This window comes from Pelophylax lessonae (genome assembly GCF_965119305.1).
Source record: "Pelophylax lessonae genome assembly, chromosome: 4".
NCBI lineage: Eukaryota > Metazoa > Chordata > Amphibia > Anura > Ranidae > Pelophylax > Pelophylax lessonae.
Genome location: NC_138771.1, coordinates 309,726,250 through 309,752,953, shown reverse-complemented (window position 1 = coordinate 309,752,953; position 26,704 = coordinate 309,726,250). Strand labels below are relative to the sequence as shown.

The 26,704-nt window shown below is 43.2% G+C and overlaps 1 protein-coding gene across 1 annotated transcript in view; it reads left to right on the top strand.

Annotated features, from left to right (window-relative positions):
• Positions 1-248: 248 nt before the first annotated feature.
• Positions 249-26,704, top strand: part of RNF44 (ring finger protein 44) — a 107,766-nt gene continuing 81,310 nt past the window's right edge. The window contains exon 1 of the mRNA XM_082255667.1: positions 249-549. The gene's annotated coding sequence lies outside the window, so the exon portion shown is untranslated. The remainder of the gene's footprint in view (positions 550-26,704) is intronic.

Below are 26,704 nucleotides of genomic sequence, written 5' to 3'. Positions count from 1 at the left end.
AACCTTTGCATCCTAGTATATATTACACTGCCTTTACCAATACCAAGTACAGACCATTGCTTCAGAGGTATATACAGAAATCTGACCAGCTCAGTAGGACTGAGGGACCCCACAGTTCTGTCTATGATGAAAGACACATTGTGATTGGTCGCAGTATCTGGCTCGGTGAAGGCCCCCCTATCTGTCGGCTGTGTGGATTGGTCGTACTAGTTGAAGGCGATTTCTTTCTTTGTTCACAGATCCACGTGGTATCTTTATTACGGTAGCTTAGCTCTCTGAGGCTGCGCGTTTGTTAGGGGGAGTGCGGCATGTTATGGCCGAGTGCGCGGTTAGTAGGTGATGCACGGTAGTCTCCCCCGCCCCATCTGTTCAGTACCGGGGAGGGGGGGTCCCGGTGTCTCCATCCCCCGGCTCTCGGTGATCGCCGCCTACAGGAGTCTATGAGCGGCCCGAGGTAAGCGGATGGTGGGGCCTGCGGACTGCTCCACTGCACAGGAGGGAAGGGGGAGGCGGAGGACGAGCGGCTGAAGAGGAGACGATACAATCCAGGTAAGAAGGTGTGTGAGGGCACAGGAGGTCTCCCTCAGGGGGTGAGGAGAGTGGGGACTACCGGGGCCTGGACCCACCTCAATTACCACAATATTACACACATTCACCTCACCTACCACAACACTGGACACACTCACCGACAGCTACAGGCCTCACCTCTCTTCACCTTCCTTACACCGACACTGTGCACACTCCGCAACTGGCAGGGCCCGGACTTACCTCACCTACCCCCACACTGTGCACACTGCCCGCAACTGGCAGGGCCCGTACTTACCTCCCCTACCCCCACACTGACCACAACTGGCAGGGCCCGGACTTACCTCACCTACCCCCCACAGGCAGGGCCCGGACTTACCTCACCTACCCCCCACACTGACCGCAACTGGCAGGGCCCGGACTTACCTCACCTACCCCCACACTGTCCGCAACTGGCAGGGCCCGTATTTACCTCACCTACCCCCACATTGACCGCAAATGGCAGGGCCCGGACTTACCTCACCTACCCCCCACACTGACCGCAACTGGCAGGGCCCGGACTTACCTCACCTACCCCCACACTGACCACAACTGGCAGGGCCCGGACTTACCTCACCTACCCCCCACAGGCAGGGCCCGGACTTACCTCACCTACCCCCCACACTGACCACAACTGGCAGGGCCCGGACTTACCTCACCTACCCCCACACTGACCGCAACTGGCAGGGCCCGGACTTACCTCACCTACCCCCCACAGGCAGGGCCCGGACTTACCTCACCTACCCCCCACACTGACCGCAACTGGCAGGGCCCGGACTTACCTCACCTACCCCCCACACTGACCGCAACTGGCAGGGCCCGGACTTACCTCACCTACCCCGACACTGTGCACACTGACCGCAACTGGCAGGGCCTGTACTTACCTCACCTACCCCCACACTGTGCACACTAACCACAACTGGCAGGGCCCATACTTACCTCACCTACCCCCACACTGTGCACACTAACCACAACTGGCAGGGCCCGTACTTACCTCACCTACCCAACCACTGTGCACACTGACCGCAACTGGCAGGGCCCGGACTCCCCTCACCTACCTAACCACTGTGCACACTGACTGCAACTGGCAGGGCCTGGTCTCCCCTCACCTACCCCAACACTGTGCACACTGACTGCTACTGGCAGGGTCCGGACTTCCCTCACCTACCCAACCACTGTGCACACTGACCGCAACTGACACAGCTCCCCGTGGGCCTATGTTTACGTTCCCTGTGTGGTCACTGTGTACACACTTACAACAGGCACAGCACCCCAGACCAGTGTTCACCTCCCCTGCCCAAATGCTGTGCACACTGACCACAACAGTCACAGTTCCCCCGTGGCCTGTACTCAGCTGACCTACTTATGTGCATCCTGACAACTGGGAGATTTCCCCCCTGGTTCATGTTTACGTTCCCTGTGTGGTCACTTTGTGCACTTATATTAGGCACAGCACCCCAGATCAGTGCTCACCTTCCCTGCCAGAACACTGTGCACAATGACTGAAACTTGTAGAGCTCCCCTGGGGACTTTACTCGCTTTAACCTACTTCTGTGTACATTGACTACAACTGGCAGAGCTCCCCTGGGGCCTGTATTTAGTTTACCTCTGTGCACACTGACCACAACTGGTAGAGCTACCACAGGGCCTGTATTTACCTCTCCTACACTGTGCACACTGACCACAACTGGCAAAGCTCCGCCGGGGCCTATACTCAGCTCACCTACTGCTGTTATAACAGGCAGAGCTCCCACGGGGCCTATATTCAGCTCACCTTACCTACCTCTGTGCATACTAACTACAACTGGCAGAGCTCCACAGGGCCTGTACTCACCTCACCTTACCTACCTCTGACCACAACTGGCAGAGCTCCCCAGGGTCTGTACTCAGCTCACCTACTGCTGTGCACACTGACCTCAACAGGCACAGCTCCCCGGGGCCTGTGCACACTGACCATAACTGGTAGAGCTCCTTAGGGCCTGTACTCACCTTGCCTACCTCTGTGTACACTGACTGCAATCTGCAGAACTCCCCGTACCTACTGCTGTGCACACTGACTGCAAAAGGCACAGCTCTCCCGGCACTAACTGCAGCAGGCCTGTGCTCACCTTACCTACCTCTGTGCACACTGACCGAAACATGCAGAACCTCCCAGGGCCTGTGTTTACATTCCCTGTCTGATCACTGCGCACGTCCAGAACAGACAGAACTCTGCAGGCCTGTGTTTACATTCCCTGTCTATAATCACTTTACATGCTTTCCAAAACAGGCAGTGCTCCCTCCGGCCCATATCTACCTTCCCACAAACAGATCCATCACCCCTACGCAACACCGATGGATGAATGAATCTCCTGCTGCAGGTTTTACATTTTGACAAACAGACTTCTAGCTGTCAAACTACCTGTTTTTAGATTGGATGCAACCACTGTTCACTGATGCTCTAGCCCAGCTCCTTCAGTTTTTCAATTGAGGTATGTGGGGTAGGAGGCAGTCAACAGGGCCACCCACTGAGCCAGTTTCTGCTGAATCTTTAAGAACTGAATGATCATCAAGAAGTGAATGGCCAACCTACAGTATGTTACTTAAAGTGGAGCTCCAGGCCCCCCCACAAATTAAGTCAGCAGCTACAGATACTGTAGTTGCTGACTTTTAATATAAGGATGCTTCCTTGTCCAGGGATACAGTGATGTCCTCAGCCGAGCTGAATCTTCAATCGGCTTCAAGAGCGGGCGCTGACATTCAGCACTGTGCACTTTATTGAATTTATATTTCATATTTTCTATGGATTTTACACATGTATAATTAGTTATGCACTTGTCACTTTAGGACACTTATTCATTTATACATTTGCGTGGATTTTTATATCTTGGTTTATAGCAAAAAAAAAAAAAACGTAATCCCCATCCACTGTGTCCAAAACTTAAAAAAAAAAAAAAAAAAAACTATACTTAAAGTAAGGGAAAGCGTCAGTAAAGCCTTGCAGGCTTCACAGTCAGTTTCCTACTGCACATACACGAGTCACGCTGAGCTTTGTGAATGGTTGCGCAGTCGTCTGGGACCTATGATGTGTCCCAGAGGACTGCAGGGGTGAACGTCCAGCTCAGATCACCGCAGCACATTTGACCTGGTACCTGCAAAAAAGTGCCAAATGTGGCAGTGGAGGGAAGAAGGGAGGGGGTTGAGGATGCAAATAAGTAGAACTTTTTCCCCTTTTAGGTGAAGTTCCTCTGTAAGCAATCCCTGCATTTTGTTAAAGAGAGAGATTCCACATGGACAGGCAGCTTCTTTAGCGATCCTACCAATAGCAATTTTTCTCAAGCTGCTGAATCGCCCGTCTCACAGCCCAAATTCTCTCAGTAGGAAGGAAATTTAATGACCCGTGTAGCCCTAGGCTTACATGCTGAGCAATTGTGGATCCCTATACTGCTTAGTAGCTGAGCCATAAAGCTACCTACCTAGCAGACTGAAGTGGCAGAACAAATCTTTAGCAATGGCTATTGATGACTGACCCATGTTGTGTTTAGGGCCCCAGAGATGCTTCTACATCTGCCTTTGTTGGGAATGTGTGCTGGGTAGAGTTTAGGGCTCAGCTGTTGCCAAGGATGTTTTCCCCATGCAGTTCAGGCCCCTGGAGATGCTTACAAGTATCTGCCAAAGAGGAGTGACAGCACATCTCTGCTCAGCTCTAGCATATGAAGAGCAGCAGGTAGGTGTGCACTAGATTGGGAGTTGGAAATCTCTGGAGATTAGAAGCAGCTTGCTGTGGCCGTTAGTGCTGATGTCACTGAAAACATGTCTTCTGCCTGGTAATGTTACTCAGCCGTGTGAGATGGGAGAGGTAAACAGGAGGCAGGACACTTCTGGTTTTCTGATCCGCATTACTTGTTCATTATCATTGCTGGCAGGCAAGAGATTAATGTTGTTTAGGTCAAAAAATATGCTGATGATTTTTTTATGGCCTTGTGGCTGTTATGTTTATGACCTTGCATGTGGCATCATTGTCTCATTTGTAGCATTTCAGTTTAGTATTTTATATCCGTATCTTGCTCCTACAATATACTTGTCTCTGGCAGTAGTTTTTTTCACTACTCTGGCTGTGTGTCGAACAGCTGGGCACAATTCACAATGAGTTCTAGTGTGGTATGTTTTATAAAATGATACTGCATCAAAAACGCACCAAACTTTAGGCGCAGAAGTGTGTCCCTGTCCCTAAATGACTCAAGTCCTATAATAGTATAATGTTATCACTTGTATACATTGTTTTCAGTGATAAGAATGCTTGTTGTTTGAACAAGCAATGTTTGGACATAAAATGTTTTCAAAGATTTGTTCTGTATGTCTGTTTGTTTTACATAGTATTTCAAGTTTCTGCTTTTTGTTTTCAGGCATTAATATGTGTCTGTTCATCACTGAACTGTATTTTCAAATGTTTTTCAAAGTTGAGTGCGCTTTAATTCCTGCTAGAGCTGCTTCATGATTCCGGATAAAATAAGAATCACAATTTTTTTACTTAGAATAAAGATCATAATTCTCTGCGTAACAACATAATCTTTCACAAAAAAAATGCGTTTAACTTTACTGTTTTTTTTTTAAATTCATTAAAGTGTATTTTTTCCCAAAAAATTGCGTTTAAAAGACCTCTGCGCAAATACGGTGTGACATAAAATATTGCAGTGATCGTCATTTTATTCTCCCGGGGTCTCTGCTAAGAAATAAAATATATATAAAATATTTGGGGGTTCAAAGTCCATTTTCTAGCCAAAAAATACTGATTTTAACTTGTAAGCAACAAGTGTCAGAAAAAGAACGATATGCTACATTGTAAAACATTATTTTTTTTTTTTTTTTTAGTGATCTCCCAGCCTTAGTAGGTTTGCAGAGGCTCTTTTTTTTTTTTTTTTTTTTTTTTTTGACAGCTGAGAGTGAGCAGAGAACAGCTCCGCACTGTATGAATTGAGGAAATGTCATTTTGAATCTAGATCGTGATTTTTTTTTTTTTATGAATAATTGTGCAGCTCTAATTCCTGCAGATGCTGGTTGTGTAAGATTCAGATACAATATCTGCTGTGAACATTGTCTTTCTGTGTGAAATTGTAGAGTTTACTGTTACTGTGTTAATACTTCAGATGCCTTTTATGTTCAGTAGGGACTGGCTGAAGTTTGATCCATGTATGGGTAGGCTAGTTGTACAGAAGGTAATCTACTGATCAACTTGTGAACAACCAGCCTGTTGGATTTTCCTTCCTTGCCTTATCAGCATTTCTGGCAGTGCTGATCAGTGTATTCTGATGGTGGGGAAGTCTCCCTGCTGTCAGAATACAATGTCAGTGGGGAGGATTCCTTCATCCACATAGTGTGTTTGTGTGTTATCTATGGGTTACTTTTGCCAGGAGCACATTCCTCTATTTGACAATTGTGGAAAAGGCTTTTAACACCTCTTTGGGCAAGTTACACCTACCATCATTACTAGACCGTTTTTTACTTTTCAGCACTGTGAGATTTTGAGAATTAGGCCCTGTTTGTCTGTTTTTCATCCAACCGTTGACTGATGAAAAACGGACATCAATGCATCTGTGTAAAAATGGATGAAAACGGATGATCATCCGTTCACATCCGTTTTTATCCGCTCCCGTCAATGTCCGTTTTTTGGAATGGATGAATGCCCTATTTTTCATCCGTCAAAAAAACGGATCGGATGTAAACGGACAAACGGTCCGTTTTTCATCAGTTTTTGCATTTGTAGTGGATGTAAAAAAATGGATGAAAAACTGATACATTTTGACGTGACTGAACTGATGAACTGAACGGACCGTATGTGTGAAAGGGGCCTTTCTTGGTCGTGATAATTAAATTTTCTATATTCTTTTGAGACTGATGAAGCTTTATTTTAGTGTTAAGAAATAAGTGCAGATATTTTAATATATAGTAAAAAAAAAAAAAAAAAAGGGTCTCTTACATTCTGTTATAAAATCCCAGGACAGTACAGACACCTGAAGGTGATTTTTATTTTTTGCCGCAATTAATTGGAACTGAAGAATCTTGCCAGTATTGAGGTGAATGTGTGCTTATTCACACCGCCTATGCAGTTTGCTTTTGAGCCTTTCTGCAGTGCTTTTTGCGGGGGTTTATTTCAAGGCTCGATAAATTCTAGGCACCAGGTCACCATGGCGACTAGAAATTGTATCTTGGCGCCCGGGCATTTGTTAGCCCAAGTGGTGTAGCGTGGGCAGGCAGCTGGGCGCAATGGGAATTGCGGAACAGGTGCCAGTGCTGTTATTGCTGGGCGGTCAGCAGGCAGATGTCACCAGTGTGTGTATAAGACCGAGGGTGGGGAGGGACGGGCGCTGTAAGAGTGGGTTAAAGGCGGAGAGGGGCAGGACTGTGAAGAGTGGGTTAGGGGAGATGCAGGGCTCTAAGGAAGTAGGAAGGGTGGGTAAGGGGCAGGAGCGCAGCTGAGAGGTGTGGAGTAGAGGCCCTGGCACGAAATTTCCCCTGTGTGGCTCTCAGTGAGACCATGAAGGTGTAGACTCCAGCCTCCTGCTCTGGGCTTCTGGAGCTCCTCCTACAGGATTCACTGGGTGCGGGTCCAGGCCAAGCTGTCCAGGGTAGACTCAATCTTCCATCTGGGTAGTAACCGATGGCGCTGAACGGGGTCAGCAATGGCCGTGATCCAGATACCCCCGGGTGCTCCGGTTCCTCCCTGGTGCTCCAGTTCCTCCCTGGACAGGTTCCAACTGCGGCTCTGAGTCAGGTTTGAGCAGCCCAAGAGCCCGCTCCCCCCTGGACAGCCCGGAGCCAGTGCAGCCTCACTAGTAACTCCCCATCACTGTGCAGCCTCTTCACTGGACATCAGTAAAGAAGGAAAATTACTTATTTGCAAAGTTTTATAACAAATGAAGAAAGATGTTGTGTTTTTTTTTTTGTCTTATTACATATATGTAGCAAAAAACGAAACCAGTGATGATTAAATACCACCAAAAGAAACCTCTATTTGTGTGAAAAAAAAAATTGATAACATTTTCATATGGGTACAGTGTTACATGACCGCACAGTCATTTAAAGTGCGACAAAAATGAAAACTGAAAATTGGGCAGGAAGGAGGTGAAAGTAACCAGTAAGCAAGTGGTTAAAAAAGCTGGCTCCTAGATTCAAAGCAAATTTGTCAAGCCATGGCTTTACTGTGTTTTTGCTTCGATTTGCGTGTTTTTTTTTTTTTTTTTTTCCTATTTTTTTATTTTTTTTATTGGCAAATTTGTTGTTGGGCAGATTAAAAAATGCAAATCGTGGTAAAAACGCACTACGTGATTTTCTGCAGCTTCTCCATTAAAGTCTATTGAACCAAAAAAAGCACTGTTTTACATTTAAAGTCTCTGACCCTTGCATCCTGCGTTAATGCAAAACGCATTGGTGTGAACCGAGGGCTCATTCAAAGCAGCCTCTGCATTGCAACACAGTGACTAGTGTGTGGTGTGTCCCGGCCGGAATGTTGAGTTCTTTTTGTAAAAAAAAAAAGCTTAATTGAACTGTCACCCAGTGACATTTTTATAAAGTTCTATCTGTCTGCATGCAATGACCCACGCTGCAATGGGAAAAAATGACTGCACACTAGACTAGAGGTGCACCGAATTAAAGTTTTGGTGCTAAAAATGACAGTTTTTAAAAAATATTAATATTCAACTTTTTAATTAATATTTAAATTAATATGAATTGATGGTTGGCCATTATTGGCACCTTTAGCACACGAAAAGCTCAAGAAAAATGTATCTCTTTAAATTCTATGTATGTCTTTACACGGGTCCATTGCTTTTACGTTCTGGTGCTAAAAATCTTGCTTGCTGCATTTTTGGTCAGTTAAAAAAAAATAAATAAAAACATGTAACAAAAAATGCACTTTCCTGTTCAAATGCTTTGAAAACGCATCAATAACGCACCCGTGTTTTGTGCTTTTTACCGCTATTATCGGCACCTTTTATCAGCAAAAGGATCACACAATTTTGGACCGATCTGTTTCGGCCTCCGAAAATTTAGTGACATCTCTAATGCTAACGGTATTTTTTTTTTTTTTTTTTCAGCACACACCATCGATGCAATGGTGTGAGTTAAGCCCCGTACACACGTCCCGAATGTCGGCCGAACGATCGGCCGTCTTTTGTCCGGTGCTGTCCTGTCGGCTGAAAACTGCAAAAGACTGCACACGAATTTTGTCGGCCAACAACAGCCGACTGCAGAAGTGATGTCATGTGATGGATAACTTTCCGTGTGTTTTCTTTTCTGAGCATACCCAGTCTTGCTAATCGGCTGTTTGTCGGCCAAATTCTGTACTGACTGGCGAACAATCGGCCGTTCTGGTGTTGGCCAACAAATTTTAATGCCTGCACAACAGATTCTGTTCGGCCGAAAAGTCGCTGTTGGTTGTCGGAAGCATCATACTAACAAGCCGACAATCGGCCGATCGTTCGGCGGCCGAATATTTACGGCCGACAATCGCTACGTGTACGGGGCTTTAGCCACACTGGAGATGAGGCATTTTGCCTTGTCTTGCAATGGAGATGTGGTGGGCCTGTGCTGGAATAGCCACCCAATGCCAGTCCCACCACACCTGGTGTGAATGAACCCTTAACCGGTTGCCGACCGCCGCACGACTATGTACTGCGGCGGTCAGCCCCGGCCAGGCAGAGTGACGTATGGATACGTCACTCGCCTGTCACTGACTTGCAAGCCTATTGCCGCGGCTCGTTCACAGACAAGTCAGTGCGTGTGTCCGGCGGACTCGATGTCCGCCGGTCACACTATGATCGCTCCTGTGAAGGGAGAAAGGCGGAGCGGCTTATGTAAACAAGCCGCCCGTCATTCTCCCTGGTGTAAAAATGAAGATCAGACAGTTCTACTATGTAGAACTGTTGATCTTTGTTTTTACACCAATAGCAATGTCCCTGCACAGTTAGAAACACGCCCCTAGGACACACTTAACCCCTCCCTGTCCAATAAAGTTAACCCCTTCCCTGCCAGTGTCATTTTTATTTACAGTAACAGTGCATATATATAGCACTGATTACTGCAGTAATGTCACTGGTACCCCCAAAAGTGTCAAAAATGTCAGTCAAGGGTCTGATCTGTCCGCCGCAATGTCGCAGTACCGCAAAAAAAAAATCACAGATCGCCGCCATTACTCGTTAAAAAAAAAACACCAAAAATGACAATCTTTCCCTTTGTTAGTAAACGCGATAACTTTTGCGCAAACCAATCAAAATACGCTTTTTGCGATTTTTTTTTTTTTTTTTTTTTTTTTTTTTTTTTTTTTTTCCAAACATATGTAGCGTAAAACAATTTGGCCGAAAATGTTAAAAAATTTTGATTTTTACATTTTTTTTGGGGGGAATTTCATATAAAAAAATGTGAAAAATATTGTTATTTTTGCAAAAATTACGCTCTTTTTTGGTTTATAGCGCATGATCAAAAAATCGCACAGGTGATCAAATACCACCAAAAGAAAGCTCTGTTTGTGGGGAAAAAAAGGACGTGAAATTCGTTTAGGTACAGCGTCGCACGACCGCGCAATTGTCCGTCAAAGTCACGCAGTAAAAAATCGCAAAAAAACCCCTGGTCTTTTAGCAGCCAAATCCTCCGGGGCTTAAGTGGTTAAAGTTATGCAAGTCGTCCGTTATTAGTGGATGAACCTAGTAGGATGAAGTTGTGTGCAGTGCATAGATGTTATGGATTAATCCCCCCAAAGAGCCATCATGGGCCCATCACAGTCCACTGTTAACTGGTGAATTTGTCTATAGCTGTGGTCACTTATTGAACATATTGTTTTTGGTAAGCAGCACAAAGTTAGCAACATGTTCTCTGAATCCTAAAACAGAAGGTAATATAAGGATTTAGGAGGTTGCTTGTCACTCATATTCACTTCATTCTGCAGTCTGGGGTATGAACAGCCTGTGTAGTACTACGGGGGGGGGGTTCCTGAAAAGTGACAGGCATTCATTAACATCTTGTTGAAGATTTTAACAGCAATGCATATGGTCATATCCAGGCTTTCAAAAGATATTTAAAAAAGGAAAAAAATTGTATCAAAATATATTCAATTGTGCTGATAATTTAACTGCTACACTACTACAACTCTAAACAGCTTTCAACATTTCATTCAAAAATTCAGACGATTTTATACTTTTTTTCGCTTTTCCTATAAGAAACACAGCAGTCAGTAGCAGCCACTGTCTTGATTCTTGTGTTTTGGGAGAAAGGTGTAATACATTGTAATGAATTCTGAAAGATAGGCAGTAACTAAGAAAGGCTGTTGCTGGGTGTAGCTATCATGCGCCAAATGCAAAACATGTTAAACGATACACATGCAAATTAAAAAAACTGTGATGTTTATAGAACCCAGTTTCCTCTTTCTTTGTGTTAGATATGTTATGAGATAAAGGTATTTATGGTGGGTGTGAACGGCCAGAGTACTACATTTTCCCCTCCAAATAATTGTGCCTGGTGGGCCATATATGGTGCAATGGGAAGGTTTTTATTCCATTTTTCTGTGCACTGATCACCTGCAACAGTCTTCCAAGATGTTGGGGAAAAGCTCTGAATGTGATCATGAGTACCGTATTTTTCGCCGTATAAGACGCATCGGCATATAAGACGCACCAAATTTTAAAGGAGGAAAATCTAGAAAAAAAAAAGATTCTGAACCAAATACTGCAGTAAAATATTTTATATCAACAGGTGAGGGTATAGGCATGGCACAGGTGAGGGTATAGGCATGGCACAGGTGGTGCTTTAGGCATGGCACAGGTGGTGCTTTAATCATGGCACAGGTCGGCTCACTTACCTGCTCTCCTGGGCTGCCTGCGAGACGTCCACGGCGCTGCTCCTCTCATCCTCTTCTGTCCCCGGCGCTGCGTCCTCTTCTGTCTTCTTTGACGGCGGCTCTCTCGGTCCGGCGGGAAGGAGATCGGGCGGTGACGGTGCGTGACTGGCGCACGCACCGGCACCGCCCCCATTGGACGTCAGGACTCAGCACAGGCAGCAGGCAAAATGTGTATTTGCCGTATAAGACGCACCATCTTTTCCCCCCCGGTTTTGGGGAAGAAAAAGTGCGTCTTATATGGCGAAAAATACGGTATATCCTGTGCAGGCAAATTCTCATCACTTCAGAATTAACCTTAAAACTGCTCAGTAATCAGAGGCGACACAGATCAATTGCACCATTTCTGAGCATTGGCCTGTGTATAGTCATACACCAGAACAGGTAACCTCTTCAGAATGATCCATTCAACAATGTATCCCTAGGTTATTGATCTGGTAGCTAGAACTTTAAATTGTTCTAATTGAAGATATAAATATACCCAGAAATCCTATATTGCCTGGAATAGGTTTACAATTTGCCTTAGTGAAATTTGTGCTTTGTATGTTTTGCTTTTAAACACTGAGCGTGCTAACTTTTTTTTGTGCTATTTTTCAGAAAGTTCTTTCTAGGTGTTTCTACAGGAATAGCCTTGCAATGCTTTTATTACCTTGTGGCATTGTCATTGAAATCCATGCTGCTGACATATTTGTGTCTTCTTGAAGGTTTTTATATTCAAAGGACAATTGCTAATATCCCTTGAAGACAGAGTGGGGACAATGCATGCTGCTGCTGCTGTCCAGGCTAATCCCTATAGCAGAATTGACCTAGATTTGGGTGTATTGCAGGTTTGCGATCTAGTTTCTGCAGGGAGAAGAGACAATCTGACTCCACTGGGAATAAATAAAACCATTCCTCTGACTCCTCTGGTGATACTCTGCATAGTTTAGGAATACTGGATAAATCATATCCAATGGTACAATTTCATAACATTGCAAATGTATCTGTCTACTGATTGTTAAATTGTTTAGTGGTTTTAACACACTGCAGGAAAATGGGTTTCACTAAACTGGATACGTTTCACAAAACTGCAATACATTTATTATTGGTTAAGAGAATCCTTTTTTGCTGCTTTAATCCTGCCTTTTGCAAATATATAGCAGGTTTGAACGGAGCCAGCTCCGGAAAGGTTTTACCCCCTTAATGACCAGGCATTTTTTTGCGATATGGCACTGCATTGCTTTAACTGACAATTGCGGGGTCGTGCGGCAGCGAGTACGAGAACCCCTGCACAAAATCAAGTACCCATGTGATTTTGCACAGCCGGTATATATGCAGTGGGCGGTCCGGAAGTGGTTACCCATTAAAACAGAGATTGTGTGTTGATAGAGCTTGCAGTGGCCTGAATCGGGAGGCCTTGGATTGTTCAGAGATTGTTGTGGCAAGAAGCTGAATGTGCTACAATGTTTAGTATTTACCACAGGGAAAGTGACATCACATGGTGGCTTTGGGGTTAGAGCAGGTATAGTCTACAGTTTCCAGGCCAAACAGTCCATCTTGATAAAGCTGAAACTGATGTATCCACCCAATGGACTTTCCTTGTGACCCAGAACACGAATTTGGCCTTCTTATTCGAGAATATGCTGTGTTGATCATGAGAAAAAGTCTTGGGAGACAACTTATTAGACTAATGTTCAAAAGCAAAGTATCACCAGCACATGACATGTTTCATCAATAGCTATTTATTTGTCACAGGTAAGTACAAGCAACAGTGGCGACTACCTGATGAACCTGGTGTAGGCTTGTTGCTTGTAACTACCTAGGACTACAAAATGACTCTAAATTCAATTTGTGATGTGATTCTTTGCCTTTAAAGGGGAACTGAGCACCACCCATCAACACTATTTAATTAATTTTCAATATTCAGAGCAAATCCCTCATCCATTCATGTCTCTATGCTTTATTTTTCTGAAAAAACACTTTGATAAAGACCCCTTAGCATTTCTGGCCATAGCCTTCTTGAGTAAGGGCAGATGATTCATGTAGCATTTACTTCCTGGAATCCATCTGCCCTTTGCTCAGGCATGCAGTCAGGGGGCTGAGAAAACCGCCCCTCCTCTCCTGAATACTTCTCAGATCACATCATTTGCCTAGGCCTGGAAACCAGGCAGTAACTGAAAACAAAAAGTTTAACACAAGTAAATATGATATGCTTTCCTATCTATTTACTAATGCTTAAGGATTAAAAATGGTCAATGTTGATTGAGAGAGTAAAGTTCCACTTTTAAAGACTAAAGGCCCGTACACACGTACCGATCGTCGGCCGAAAAGCTTCGGCCGACGACCGATCTGCCGATTGTAGGCTTGTTAGTATGATGCCTTCGACAGCGCACTTTCGGCCGAAAAGAATCTGTCATGCAAGCATTAAAATTTTTGTATGCCGACACCAGAGCGGCCGATTGTTCGCCAGTCAGTACAGAATTTGGCAGACAGACCGCAGATTTGCAAGACTGGGCATGCTCAGAAAAGAAAAAACACAGGGAAAGTTAACCATCACATGACATCACTTCTGCAGTCGGCTGTTGTTGGCCGACAAAATTCTTGTGCTGTCTTTGCACTTTTCAAAAGACACCGACAGCCCAAGGACAAAAGACGGCCGATCGTTCGCCGACGATCGGTACGTGTATACGGGGCTTTAGTTGATCTTTAACCACTTTACGTCCGCTCACAGTAATACTACTGCGGCAGAGTGGCTCGTTATCGTCTGACGACGTAGTATTAACGTCGTCAGACACTCCCCCCCCTTCTGGGCGGTGCTTGCGCGCCGCCGGAGGCTCGCTCCCGCTGTTTTCATTCACAGCGGGAGTTGGGCCAGGGGAGGAGCAGCGGCGATCGCCGCTGCTCTGCCCCGATCGCCGGGGATCTAGTGTGGAGATCCGCCCGCCTGTGTAAACACAAGCGGACGGATCTCCATAGTGACAGGGAGTGACAGATCGGACTGTTCAGCATAGCTGGACATCCGATCTGTCCATGACTCACTCAGTCACCTCCCCCCTACACGTCAGTAAGCACCAGGCATACATTAACCCCTCCCTCTCCAATAAAATTAACCCCTTCCCTGCCAGTGTCATTTTTACAGTAACAGTGCATATATATAGCACTGATTACTGCAGTAATGTCACTGGTACCCCCAAAAGTGTCAAAAATGTCAGTCAAGGGTCCGATCTGTCCGCCGCAATGTCGCAGTCCCACAAAAAAAATCGCAGATCGCCGCCATTACGCGTTAAAAAAAAAAAACACCAAAAATGACAGAAATCTTTCCCTTTGTTAGTAAACGCAATAACTTTTGCGCAAACCAATCAAAAGACGCTTATTGCGATTTTTTTTTTTTTTTTACCAAACATAGGTAGCAGAAAACAAATTGGCCAAAAAATTTTTAAAAAATTGGTTTTTACATCTTTTTGGGGGGAATTTCATATAAAAAATGTTAAAAATATTGTTATTTTTTCAAAATAAACGCTCTTTTTTTTGTTTATAGCGCAAAAAGTAAAAATCGCACAGGTGATCAAATACCACCAAAAGAAAGCTCTGTTTGTGGGAAAAAAAGGACGTAAATTTCGTTTGGGTACGGCGTCGCACGACCGCGCAATTGTCAGTTGAAGTCGCACAGCGCCGAATCGCAAAAAGTGGCCTGGACGGAAGACAGCAAAATCCTCCGGTGGTAAAGTGGTTAAAGCCCAACTCCAGAAAAACAAAAAAATGACTTACCTGATCCATGATTCCCCTATGGTCTGACATTAAGCTGTTTCTTCTGCTAAGACCTATGGGCCCTGCATTGGTCTTGATGACGTCCAAGAAGTTTAGACCACTGGAGTGCAAGGGAGTAAAAGCTGCAGAGACCTGTCTTACAGCTCAGAGGAGCTTGTTGGAGCAGTTGATCAGGTAAAGTAAAACTGCTGTGCATTGTCCCTCTAGGCAAGCAGTTAAAGCTTTCAGTGCAGGTTTGTTTTCCCGAAGTTCACCTTTAAATATTTTACCAACCAATTCAGTTGTCGCTTGAAGTTCCTCATGTAATCCCCTGCATAGCTATCCCTGTATTTTCCACTTCAGCTTCAGTTGAAATAGTAGCACTGTGTCCCAACATAGTATTAAAAAAACAAGAAGGATTCATTGGCTTCACATGAGTCCCATGGGGCTCTGTGCTAAATCAATCAGTTCTTCTAAAGCCTAGTACACACGCAACGATTATCGGCCGACCAATCGTCCGTCTTTTGTCCAGAGTGGTGTTTTGTTGGTTGGAATGTGCTCTAGACTGCACACAAATTTTCTCGCCCAACAAAATTCTACTTTAGAAGTGATGTCATGTGCTGGTTTGCTTTCTTTGTGTTCTTTCTTCTCTGAGCATGCCCAGTCTTGCTCATAAGATTTTTCCCTGCCGAAATCTGTACTAATGAGACGAAAATCGGCCGTGTTTTGACGGCGGACAAAAATTTTATAGCCTGCACACCAGAATTTTTTCGGCCGAAAAGTCGGAGTCAGTTGTCGGAAGCATCATACTAACAAGCCGAAAATCGGCAGATCGGTCGTCGGACTAAAATTCCCTGCCGATTTTCGACACGTGTGTGCGGGGCTTTAGGCTTCTGATCTTGTAATAAAGCAACTTTGTAACAACTGGCGAGGTGTGCAGGTACCTTGAGGTGCCTACTATGTCATCCCAGTAAACATTTCACAACTTCATTATTACTTCAGGCACACTTTAAATTAATGTAATTGTACAAAGTTAAATGCAAGATTCCTTTTTGCTTGCTTTAGATTTGCTTTGTGAGCCTAACACTTTAGCTTGGGTTTTAGGGTCAGAGGTCAACAAAAATCTGACAGTTGCTGGCCTGTCCACTGCCTGGCTATCCTATTGTCCCACTAACTCTTGAGAATAAACAACCCGGTCAAATAACTGAGCCCTGTCAGGCTGGAACTGCCCCATTTTAGTTAACCTCTGATCTTGACACCCAAGTGTCACTCGGGCAGGCAAAGTAATGCTATGTATAGGGACAATAGTGATCCTTACTGATTCACATCATGATATACATTTATTAGGAATAAGACCAATCTCAAATGTGGTTGTCTTCGCCTCATTTTCTTTAAATTAAGCTAAAATGGCCGCTTGAGCTATATAGTAATTTAGTAAATAACTTTTAAGTAAACCGCTCAGAAGAAGACTTTCCTGGCATCTTGGGATGCCCAATGTGTCTTTTTTTTTTTTTTTTTTTTTAATGTGTTGTGTGATAAGAAACCATATATAAAGTGGATGCTCTGCTAAGCGTGCCAGAGCACATATTGAACAGCCTGTTATGTGTGTGTGTGCGCTCTATAATTTCATAACAAATAATATTATTTGGAACTTTATCTCATCTACAGGTTTCCTGCAAATTAACCACTTCAGCCCTGGAAGGATTTACCCCCTTAATGACCAGGCCATTTTTTTGCGATACGGCATTGCATTGCTTTAACTGACAATTGCGCGGTCATGCGACACCATACCCAAATCAAATTTATGTACTTTTTTTCCCACAAATGGAGCTTTCTTTTGGTGGTATTTTATCACCTCCTGTGTTTTTTTTTTTTTTTTTCTTCGCTATAAACAAAAAAAAAAAACTGACCATTTTGGAAAAAAAAATAATTTTACTTTATGCAATAAAACACAAAATCTATTTATTTATTTTTTTTTTATCAGTTTAGTTTAGGCCAATTTGTATTTTACTACATATTTTTGGTAAAAAAAAATCCCAAAAAGTGTATATTTGGTTCGTGCAAAAGTTATAGCATTTACAAACTAAGGGATATATTTATGTACTTTTATTTGTTTTTATTAGTAAAGGCAGTGATCAGCGATTTTTTTTTTTTTTTTTTTTTTTTTTTTTGCGGGACTGCGATATTGTGGCGGACAAATCTGAGCCTAAAGGCCCGTACACACATACCGATTGTCAGCTGTAAATATTCGGCCAACGTCCGATCGGCCGATTGTCGGCTTGTTATAGTAGGAACACACAATCTCCCCTTCCTGTCTTACAGAACAGCCGTCTGCCTTGTTTACATGGGCAGACAGCTGTTCTGTCATTCTCCTTCAGAATCGCGGGTGGCTGGCGGCCATCGTGGCCCCCGGAACCTGCAGACTGGCTCCCGCTGTGTCTAATCACAGCGGGAGCACAGCTCAGGTGGGGCACACACCCCCTAGAGCCCTAAAACAAAATCTCATAAATATGTATGCGATTTTGCACTTAAGGGCCGCCCTGCCACAGTATATGTTTGTGGGGCGGTCCTTAAGTGGTAAAGGAATTTGTAATCACAATCTATTCAGCTACACAAGGGGGAAGTGTATGTATGTATTTGTGTGTGTGTGTGTGTGTGTGTGTGTGTATGTATGTGTAATATACACACACACACACACGTCTATACAATTATAATTTGGAGGATGTGGGGTTTTTTTTTTTTTTTATATATATGCTTTTCCAGCTCTCTGTAACAGTGGCACACCTGCTGACACCTGCCAAATAGGCAACACAATGACAGACCTCTACTGTGTGTGACTCACATCTCCCCATAGAGAGGCTTTCTTTATGCAGTCATGTGTCTTTCTTTCTCCTGTGCATCTGTTACATTGTATTAATGATGGCAGCAGGACTGGCAGGAAAAAAAGCCCAATGATTAAGAACTATGCAGAGTCCTGTAAACATTGATTTTTAGAACCACTACATTACTAAATTTTTTTGTCCATACTTTCCCTTTTAAAAACTTTTCAATTTTCCCAGTTTGTTCTATATAAAAAAAATGTTTTTTTTTTTTTTTAAAGTTTTCTTTAAGCAAAACCTGTTTTTAGTTTTGGATAGAGTAGGGAGGGTTAAATCCTCTGCCAAGTTCTTAATGCTGCCTGTGTCCCTATTGGAGAGATTCCTCCTCGGATTGTTCTGATTACCATTGTCACAAACAAAGCGAGGGGAAATCCAAATGTATGTATTGTCTCCAAAACAAAAGTTAGGGGGCAATCTTCCAATGGGACCACCTGTTTTGGAGACAAGTCCAAGTGCCCATTCACATCATAGGCATTGAGCAATTCCTATTGTTTCATTGCAAATGAACATGCTGCAAAACCGAAGGGTGCAGTTTTACAGCGTGTTACGACAAAGATGCATAAAATTGAAATGAAAAGTTAATTGGCTAGAAGACCATAATTAATACTTCCAAGCATAAAGCCAGCCATACACATTCAATCCCAACTCCAGAGATTAGAAAACAAATCCATCCTTGCAGTGGGGCAACTTCTCGTTGAAAGGATTAGATGTTTCTGGGGTATAGGAACAGGTGTAATTACTTATGCTATCCCCCACCCCAGAGCGACACTCTCCTTACCAAGTGTCAGTCTGTGGGCGATCCCTCAGTGTCATCAAGTACAATGCAATGCTTTGAACCCTTCTCTGTAGGTGGGGGGGGGGGGGGGGGGTAAGCATGCAACTGGGGTCATGCGCAGCGTAGAGAGGAGGCTGTAGGGGACCAGTCACGCAGCTGGAGGGACCCTGCTAGAGAGATGTATATGATAAGTATTACTCCCTTCTCTGCCACCCCTAGATATGGGCATTTAACCCTTTGCAGCTTGGGACCCCACTGCAAGGTCCCCCCCCCCCTAATTTCTGAAGGTGAGTGTATAAAATGTATTATACAAAAGTGCTGCTCATATATAATATAGTGCAAATTCTAAATAAAGAAATCTATGAAATGTAAATATATTGATAAAGTCCAGAGCAAGTGAAAACCCGTCCAATAAAGTGCCAAATGTGAACGGTGTGAAAACTTCAGCAAGTATCTATATATTCATACGCCAATGTTTACCTCCACCAAACACTAAATGGCTCCTACTTTCCAGAACACTTTGACCTCCTATTACAGAGCAGTCAAAACAAGCTTGTTTTATCTTCCACTTCAGAGCCACCTACAATCTCCACTTCAGGTCAGGACTTGAGGATCACCCTCCTCTTCAACATTGTATCATAATTAAAAGAAAAACCAAAAAGCGCTTCTAATTTTTTTTTTAAACCAAGTAACCTAGTTAAAAAAAAAATAAAAAATAGCATCTATGTGAATCACAGCCGGTCCCAAGAGGGGCTGGCCGCTTCCAGGTTCACAAAACATGATGACATCCCGGACTTGGACTCCACCTAGCATGTTTCGCGACAAAGGCATCTTCCAGGGCAAATTAAGACTTCCCTTGTTCAGCCCCATTGGGTGATTGAGAGAAAGCAATAGATTCCCTCATCCATGCTAAACATGGGTGAACGCCTCCCTCCCCCCTGTCTGAATGCCCAAACAGTGACTAAATCATGATTGGCTGCAGTCACTATTCAGCCAAGATCTTTTTGTTAATAGGGCCACTCATGATTGGCTGGGAGCACTGATCGGGGTCTTCTGGGGGGCAGGGGTGTCCCCCAGTCAGAACACAATAGCTCAGCAAGGGTGATTGCTGTACTAACATCAGATTCTTAGTATAGCCGCTCGACCCGAGCTTACAGCTTTGAATGAAAAAAGACTAGTGGTGTGTACGAGGCTTTAGCCCTTTTCCTGGGATGAGAGTCACAACTGTTACAAGAATCTCTATGCAAGCAGATGGTGTTTGTCTTTCAATGCAGGTTGTCATATTTATCTTTTCGTTCAGTCTTCAAAAACGGTTATTACCTTGTGATGCAGTAATAGGTTTAAAAAAACAGGCTTGGTCTTGTTTAGACAGATGTTGGTCTTTGGCCACCCATAGAAATCACATAGTGGCATTTATAGGTGTACAAGGACAACCAAGAGCAGATTTTGGAATTGTTGTCATAGGTCCTTTTACATGCGACTGCTCCTTGAATCATGTTATTAAATAAAGGCCTTCATTTTGAGAACTGACTGACAAACATTGGAATAAACATGTTACTGAACTATAAATAAACATATCTAGCCAAATGTTTAATACATGCAAAAGCCCCGGGCTTTTTCGCCTTGAAAAGGACTGAAGGAAAAATCAGTAGTCTGTTGTGACTACACTTCGCACACTGTCCATCGTGAATTTGCGTTGAGACTTGAAGCTTTGCAGAAATCTCTATAGTGAAAGTCATTTAAAGGTCAGCCAGCAGACAGATGTAAACAGCAAGTCCTTCCCCCTCAGTGCATGCAGTCTGACTGTACTGCTAGGTGACACACATGAAGAACTAGCAAGTATTTAAACATTCATTCACACTGCAAAATAATCTGCTTTAGAAAAGGAAAAGGTTTATGGCTATTCTAAGTGCCAAACAACAAGGTATTCTTGGATTTATAATGTTATTATTTTCATGTCTAATAGATGACTGTATAAATAAAGTATATCTTAATTCAAGAAAGAACAGAAAATTTATGTATTTCAGTTATGATACATATGTTACAGATAAATTGCAGTCCGTAGATGTGGTGGCTGCATTAGTTTTCTTTTTTTCCTTTATTTCTTCCTTGAAATCCTGCCAGTAACATGCTTCCTGTCCTAAGGTCAAGACTGTGCCAGGGCCCGATGTGACCGCCACATGGTCAGCCGTGTTGTGCTCAGTGAGGCCAAACAGGCCACATGTCATTTAAGATGCTTGGCCGCTATGGCACAGTGCCCAGGCAAGGAGCTCAGTACTGTTGAGCCTGTGATTTTATAAGGCTCAGTATTCAGGGGATATGCTGATGAGTGTCTCTAAGTGCCGGTTCACATTTGTGCGTTGCGGGAACACTGCGAATATACAGCATGTTCCCGCATCGCATCCGCACCCCTGGCAGTTCACACTGCCATATGTGATACGCTGGGGGTGTCAATTAAAAGTAACGAAACCCCCAGATCAGATCAAATATCGCAGTGTGATCTGAAAGTTTGCACAGAATCGGATCGCAGTAGTGTGAACCACCATGCGATCCCGTTCTGCTGTGGACCAAAAAAAGGGTCCTGTGTGTCTTTTAGTGCGATTGCGGTGCAAATTCAGCCATACAAACTGTATGGCTGAATTTGCACCACACCGAGATCGCATGTAATTTTAGATTGCACAAATGTGAACCGGGGCTTGCTCTGGCCTCATTGTGATGTCAGCCCTCCAACCCCAATCACACCTCAGTTGGCCTGATTGGGAGCATAGCCTTGCCCCTGGTGACAACTATCATCCGAGGAGCAGTATTGTCACCACAGGACAGGAAGTGTGATAGGACTACAGAACACATCCCCCATCTCATGGATCATTTTAGATGCACATTTCCAAGCATTAAAATACACAATATAGCACTTGAGTGTGAATGGGCTGGTTTCATTTGCACCAAGACCAGTGATCAGTTACCAAGCATGTTTACAGTGTAGCATACAGGGCTGGTGCAGGGATTTTCTCTACAAAAGTGCATTTTGGTGCCCCGCATCATATATGTGCTGCACAACAAAAGACAGCGCACTGGGGGGGGGGGGGGGCTCAACGCAATCCACAGCATTCAAACATGTAGAAGTAGAAAGAGCAGTACAAAGACTCAGCTAAAAGATCTGATATTAACATACAGCAGGAATTCTATACTTCTACAGGAGACAAAAGTAAAGCTTTTGTAGCTTTTGGAATGATCTGTTTTAGAGCTGCAACCAACGATTATTTTCATAATTGACCTTAAAGAGGTTGTAAACCTCAGAATTTTTTTTTTTTTTTCTCAAAAAGTACACCTGAAAGAAAAACACATAATGAGCTAGTATGCATCGCATACTAGCTCGTTATGATATACTTACCTTAGAACGAAGCGCCGACCGCTCACTTCTACCATGGGTGACATGTTCTGTCACCCTTCTTCCAGGTTTGCGGCATCTGGCCATCTGATTGGCTGGACCCGGGATTACGTCACTCCGTGCCGACGGTCATGGTACGGGGCTCTGAAGGAACGGCACCAGCGGCCGTTCCTTCAGAGCGCATGCGCCAGTGACGTCACTGGCTGCATGTAAGGTAAATATCTCCTAAACGGTACATGTTTAGGAGATATTTACAGTACCTATAGGTAAGCCTCATCATAGGCTTACCTATAGGTACAACTTGCAGAGGGTTTACTTCCTCTTTAAAAAAAAAAAGTGTGGTTTCTAATTTAGTTAACATGTAAAGTTTAAAAACAAAAGGCAATGTTATTCCTAAATATCTATATGCAGTAGTAAATATAAATAGACAACTATATGGTTAGGGAGCAAAATCTCGAATCCACTCTGAGAATAACAGACAGAGGAAATATACTGTACTGTATATACTATTAGAGATTGAATCCGTTAAATATCATCAGACTCGGATCAAATATTTTTTATTTAAAGAAAAAAGAAAATTTGAGTTTTGCCGATTTTTTTTTTTTTTTTTTTTTTTTTTAATAGAACTGTAATATATTATGTATGACACTCCATTGTCATAGGCAGGTGGCTTTGAAAAAACTACCTGTGCCTGCTGTCACTTATGCTGGCCCTACAAAAACAATGTCTTCCTTTAAAAAAATTTTGTTTTAAGAACGTTTCGATTTTCTAATCCTTAGTGAGGTCAAATCGACATTCGTTTTTGACCACAGTGACTGCAAAAATTCCTTTGTCCAAGAAGATGCATTTTCCAGACTGTGTATGCGGTTTTCATTCAGAAATTACATTACTTTGAAAATTTTGATTACTTTTAACATTCAGATTTAAAACGACATTCTTTTATTCAGCAAATGTACAAAGATTTTTTCGTATGAATATTCTCGTCTGAAAATTGATACGTGTATGGTTAGCATAAGCCTCGGTTTACATCGAAGCAGTTTTTGCTTTCGATCCGTTTCTGCAGCGCGTTTTTGCACATGGGATTTTGCTGTCAAGTTTTTTTTTTTTTTTTTGTTTTTTTTTTCCTTTTTGGTCAGATTAAAAAATGCAAATCGCAGACAAAACGCACTACATGCTTTACTGCAGCTTCTCCATTGAAGTCTATTGAACCAAAAAAAAGCACCGTTTTGTGTTTGAAAAAAGTCCTTGAAGCTTTCCAAATAAGCAGTGGCTGAAAACGTGTCCCATAGGAAACTGTGCTAAATGTACTGTAGTGCATTTCTGCAAAAAGCACAAAAAAACGCATTGGTGTGAACCAGGCCTAAGACGTTTGGTAGCAGCAGCATGCTTCTTTTTTTTTTTTTTTATCGCCTGTAATAATGGGTTTAAAAAAAAAAAACTAAAATTAGCCCTATAGTACAAAAAGAGCAGATAATCCCTACTATAAGGGGTAGTATAAATATAAATCGCTACTATTTATACTGTGAAACAGTGAAAGTAAAAATATATATTACTTATATCATGTATAATAATGAATGCACCCAGAAGTAGGATATATGGGCATTTTAACTAGAAGCCAGACATGAGGCTATATGAAGGGTGGAAGGGAGATTAATATAAAAGATTTATAAGTAGTAGTAAAAGCTGAGATTTTTTTTTTTTTTATGGATATGATTTTAAATACAATGCACAATACTGGTAGAGGTTTACTTTAAATGTAACTGTAATGCCTTATATTACCTCTAGTCTATCAGCCTCCACCTTCTCTGGGTTCAGATGCTGATCTTCCCCGCACAAAGTCGTTAAGGTGATTGTTGTTTAAAAAAAAAAAAAAAAAAAAAGTGTATTACTTACCTGCTCTGTGTAATTGTTTTGCACAGGGCAGCCCTGATTCTCCTCTTCTGGGGTCCCCCACCGACGCTTCTGGCTCCTCCTGCCTTCAGAGTGCCCCAATAGCAAGGTAAAAAAAAACTTCTGCCTTTAGAACCACTCACTTCCTGCCCAGGACTACATGTCCCATGAGGCATTGCTCCTCGCACATTCACAAGTTCTCGGGCACTTACTGACATATGGATAGTGTACTGAGCTGTATGTGTGCTGCACTGTTTTCTGACATGTATGGACAGTGTACTGACCTGTATGTGTGCTGCACTGTTTTCTGACCGGTATGGACGGTGTACTGACCTGTATGTGTGCTGCACGGTGTTTTCTGACATGTATGGACGGTGTACTGAGCTGTATGTGTGCTGCACTGTCTTCTGACATGTATGGACGGTGTACTGAGCTGTATGTGTGCTGCACTGTCTTCTGACATGTATGGATGGTGTAATGAGGTGTATGTGTGCTGCACTGTGTCTTCTGACACGTATGGACGGTGTACTGACATGTATGTATGCTGCACTATGTTTTCTGACATGTATGGATGGTGTACTGAGCTGTATGTGTACTGCACTGTGTCTTCTGACATGTATGGACGGTGTACTGAGCTATATGTGTGCTGCACTGTTTTTTTCTGATATGTAAACAAATAATGCATTCTGTATTCAGGCCAACTAATCGGTTGACCAACTAATCGATTATGAAAATAGTTAACTATATCTGTTTGCAGTGTACACCTATTTAATGCTGGTGTCATTGTCACATCACACCTCTGCAAAACTATCATCTGTCTCCAAACTTTCATAATCATCAACCCCTCCTGAACAAAAAATTGAATGCAAATACCCCAGAACTCTCCACTCCACCTCCTGGGCTGATCTAAATTTAGGCTCCATTCACACCTATGCTGTTTGCTTTTGGATCGTTTCTGCAGTGCTTTTTTACTTTTTTTTTTTTTTTTTTTTTTTTTTTGCAAAATTGTAATTGGGCATGTATCAAAGGAGGGAACAACAAAATTAATAATCGGGTATACTGGACAGCCACTGAAAATTCTAGTGAATATTTAAAATGAACAGACGCACCAAGAGCAGTTTTGATTAAAAAAAAAAAAAAAACATGAAACAAAACTTTACTGGACATCAAAATACATAAAGTTCCTTACACATAAAAGTTACCATAAACATGAACAAGACTCAAACATACACTCCTATTCCCACTATCCCAAAGAAATATCAAATAATACTTGACTCGATATCTGGAACAGGACAGTGAGGATGTTTTTTTGCTGCATGCTTTCCTTCCATAGCTCCAAAGACGAACCTCTCTCTCCCCCATGCTAGAGACTCTATTTATAGTCCTGTAGAGCAGAGACCACCCACAGGATGTAAATATTCCTGCTGACCACACTCAGGTTGTTTTGTGAGTGATGTCAGCAAGACATGATTGCACTCCCCCCCCCCAAAACCACATGGTCAATTGGATATGCGGCAGCCATCTTTACACACGACGTCAAAGCTCACTAAACAACCTGTGGGTGAGAGATATTACACATGTATGGGAACCTTTGTTATGAACCAGTTAAAAATATCCACAATACAAGCCACCTGTTGACCCCATACATAGGCAATCATTACAATTCATACATTTCTACTTCTCGTAGGGGCCTAGCTTTCCTCAGTACGTTTTTACCCTATTTACATCATGCTCATCACACAATTCATGGTTACAAAAATATGCCTACAACATGCACAAGCTAATTATCTTCAAAAGAGCATGTACAATGTGTATGCAATAAATATCTTATACAGTTAAAGATTAAATCAAGATAGAATCTTCATAGTTCTTTGCTCAGAGTCTAAACTGCTTATCGAGTCTAAAGCAGACATGTTGTTCCTTTTGTGTTCCAAAAACAACTACATCTGTCTGGACACATGCTTGTTTCAAAAGTCCTCAACACCACCTCCCCATACTTCTTGTTGCATGTTTAGCTCCTAAACCAATCGGACTGATTTATTTGCATTAGGGATGCACCGAAATTTCGGCCACCGAAATTATCGGCCGAAAATGGGCCTATCCCATTTCGGCCAATAATGGGTTAAAATTGCCGAAATTAGCAGGTTTAAAAAGTCCTGCCTCTGGCCGGCCGCCCGCCTCTACTATGATCTGTTCATGAATGAAGTGACATACCGGGCGGTGGGAGCGGCCGCTAATAACTATACCTATGTGAGCTTCACTTCCTTGTCAGCGGGGGACGATGAGCATGAATGAAATGAACTGACCTGACACCGGGCGGGAGGAGCGGCCGCTAAAGATATAACTATGTGAGCTTCACTTCCCTGTCAGAGGAGATACCCGTCTGATAGGGAAGTGAAGCTCTCACATAGTTATATCTATTAGCGGCCGCTCCCCCCGCCCGGTCTGTCAGTCCATTCATGCTCATCGTCCTCCACTGACAAGGAAGTGAAGCTCACATAGGTATAGTTATTAGCGGCCGCTCCTCCCACCCGGTCTGTCAGTCCATTCATGCTCATCGTCCCCCGCTGACAAGGAAGTGAAGGCTCACATAGTTACAGCTACGGTATTAGCGGCCG